This window comes from Silurus aristotelis, assembly GCF_946808225.1.
Source record: "Silurus aristotelis genome assembly, chromosome: 8".
NCBI lineage: Eukaryota > Metazoa > Chordata > Actinopteri > Siluriformes > Siluridae > Silurus > Silurus aristotelis.
In genome coordinates, this window is record NC_139581.1 from 30,457,791 (window position 1) to 30,461,462 (window position 3,672).

Sequence of the window (3,672 nt, forward strand, 5' to 3'; positions counted from 1 at the left end):
GAGAAACAAAACAAAAATAACTACAGATATTGAAAGATATATAGAGATACAAATATTTACATTATCCTTTACCTCATCTTCATCATCTACATCATTTTACATCATTTCGATGCATCTACCTCATCATCATCATCCTTTTACCTTATCTTCATCATCTACATCATCTTAATCATCCTTTACCTCATCTTCATCATCTACATCATTTACACATTCGATCATCTACCTCATCTTCATCATCGACCTCATCTTCATCATCCTTTACCTTATCTTCATCATCTACATCATCTTAATCATCCTTTACCTCATCTTCATCATCTACATCATTTACATCATTTCGATCATCTACCTCATCTTCATCATCTACATCATTTACATCATCTACCTCATCTTCTTCATCATCTACATCATTTACATCATCTACCTCATCTTCTTCATCATCTAACATCATGTTGATCATCTTCTACCTCATCTTCATTCTCTACATAATCTCAATCATCTTCTACCTCATCTTCATCTACATCATCTTCTACCTCATCTACATCATCTTCTACCTCATCTGCATCATCTGTCATCTTCTACCTCATCTTCCTCATTTACATCATCTCAGTCATCTTCTACCTTATCTTCATCATCTACATCATCTCAATCATCTTCTACCTCATCTTCATCCTTTACATCTCAATCATCCTCTACCTCCATCATCTACATCATCTCAATCATCTTCTTCTTCATCATCCTCTACATCATCTTGATCATCTTCTACATCATCATCATCTACAACATCTCGATTATCCTCTATCTTCCTCTTCATCCTCTACATCTCAATCATCCTCTACATCATCTCGCTACCTTCTTAAGAAGCTCCGGCCGCTAACACGTAATACATTACCACTAAATTCAAACCCTCACGCGAGCAAAATGAACAAAAACCACCTCAGTGATTCAGGGTTTATTATGAGATTTAGAAAATATCAGTTTTTATGGTCGTATTATTTTGTTGTATTTTTCCGCCACACATTAAAAGCCGGCCCGTGAAAATATGTCCGACATTAACCGGTCTGTGGCGCAAAAAGATTTTGGGGTCCACTGATCTACATGACCATCTACATGATCCACTCTATCATTTATATCTCCATCACCATCTCCAGATCAGATCCAGTTCACATGCAACTGTAAAATGTCTCACCATGTGGACAAACTGAGAAGTGCATTCAATGTGCTTGGGGCAAAATGTATTACAGCACTGCAGGAGCCAGGAAATAAAAAACAGAAAAAACTATTCTTCTAGTATTTATTTATTTGTTCTTCATTACAGTATTTAATGATAACATTTTATATCATGAGGGAATAAATGGAGAGAGAAAAAGATGTAAAAAAAGACAAATTCCATCTTCGCTGCAGCCCGCATTCCTACAACACACACCTACGCACACAAACACACAATCATTATTATTATTAATAATTATGTAGTTAGTGTTCAATTATATGACTTTACCTAAAAAACAAGGAATTATGGAATACATCAAATACCTATCTATTTTATAATATACACATATAAATAAATAAGAACTGACTGGCATCTAACAGTGGACATCTAGTGGCACCCACCCGCCACACCACCCCCAAAAAAAAAAAATTGTACTACTCTTTTTCTTTATTAAAATATTAAAGTACAATATATTGTTATTGTAAATGAAAACTTTTCTGTGGTTTGACATGAAACCTGAGGCTACAGAGTGCACTCGGACTCGTACAGCATGTTTACAGCAGCTTCACCTTTACCCCGGGACACACCCAGACCGCCGTCTCAGCGACGCTACACTGATGTCATCAGCTGCAAGAGGAGACACCAACATGCCAAAGTAGCTCTGTGTGCTAAATACTGCTTTTAAAAGGTTGAAAGCGTAAAGGTTTTATTCGTCTTTGTGCACTTTACCCTGTGAGAAGATCCCTAGCTGAGAAATATTATCCTCTCTGAGCTCACACGTTACTATTTTTGGGGAATTGTTGCATCATAAACAGAGTGATGACCTTCAAAAGGTCAGGAGGTTGTTACCTAATCATCATCACTGGAGGATGAGGAGCTGTGGCCCTTATGCTCCTTATGCTTCTTGTCCTTTTTGTCCTTCTTGTGCTCCTTATGCTCCTTGGGCTTCTTATGTTCTTTGTCCTTCTTGTGTTCCTTGTCCTTGTGTTCCTTGTCCTTCTTGTGTTCCTTGTCCTTCTTGTGCTGTAACAGTGAGAGTCAGAACAACATGAACATTTCATTCAGAACCTCTAAAGGAACAATCGCAGTACATCAGCGCTAATCTGCATGATTTGCATATTGTTCTGTTTCTCAGTATATCAACGAGATGCTGGGAAAAGAAAGAGTGATGGTCATGCTCTTCAACGTGGAGATCAGAACGTGGTCAGTACGGCAGCAGCTGCACAGATAACAATACACAGGACCATGCACTTTGGCACACTGACTTATGAAGGTTGGTGCTCCCTGTGACTGTGTGTTGTGCTGCCATCTGTTGGTGTGTTACCAAAACTCAAGTCTCAAACGTTCCTGATCTCACCTCGTATTATAGTGACGCATAAATAATCTAACGTGGAAGGAATACCATCATGGTACAAGTGTGGTTTAAACATAAAACATAAAAACATTAAAACTGAGCGCTAATCATTACATGTTTTAAGCTAACATTAGCATGACTGGTTCAAACCGAGGACTGTCAGTTATGCACATTAGAATATTAGGCCCCGCCTCCAGGGCTTTTCTCAGATCAGTCTGAACAGCTGTACTGGAGAAGTTCATTCATTTAATGATGTTTCCAAATCAAACAATAGAAAAATAAACTCCGGCCTCGATAAACACTGCTCGTTACTTTTACAGAGAACATCCAGAATCTCACTTTTTCATCACTTCTTCTTTCCGATTCCGAAGATTCCCTCGACCTCCTTCGCCTCGCTCTTCTTCACCTCGCCCTGATCCACAGCTGGAGTCAGAGAGAAAACACCCGAGTGTGGATTCACACAACCGCGTCCAAAAATATCATTACAAACTGTGCAAACTACACCAGTAACAAATACAATAAATATGCACATAAATAAATAAATAAATAAATAAATAAATAAATAAATAAATAAATAAACAAACATGTGGAGTAGAGAACGAGTTAAAGACTGGAGTAAATAAACACAAATACTGAATAAAAACAAAGAAATAAATAGTAAAATAAATATAATTAACTGACAGTAGACATGTTTATTATCCGGTCCTCATTCACACGCCTGAGTATTTATTATTATTATTATTTTATTTTTTTCCAACCAAATTTTTACTGCTTCGTTTTTTTTTTTTTTTTTTATTTTTGTTTTCTGATTTCGAAACAGGAAAAGTACAAACTTATAAACTCTGTGAGGTGCAAAAGGATTCACCATGTCGCTTTTATCTCCAGCGTGCTGTGAACGCTGTATGAACGCTATGAGCAGTGTATGAGTTGTGTATGAGCTCTATGAACGCTGTATGAACGCTATGAGCAGTGTATGAGTTGTGTATGAGCTCTATGAACGCTGTATGAACGCTATGAGCAGTGTATGAGTTGTGTATGAGCTCTATGAACGCTGTATGAACGCTATGAGCAGTGTATGAGTTGTGTATGAGCTCTATGAACGCTGTATGAA

General features: G+C 37.5%; 1 long non-coding RNA gene across 1 annotated transcript; it reads right to left on the reverse strand.

The window, feature by feature from the left end:
- Window positions 1-1,279: 1,279 nt before the first annotated feature.
- On the reverse strand, window positions 1,280-2,879 carry LOC310730259. The gene is made up of 2 exons (XR_014534776.1): window positions 2,057-2,879; window positions 1,280-1,423 (listed from the first exon to the last, which is right to left on the reverse strand). It is a non-coding gene; the product is annotated as an uncharacterized lncRNA (long non-coding RNA).
- Window positions 2,880-3,672: the final 793 nt, after the last annotated feature.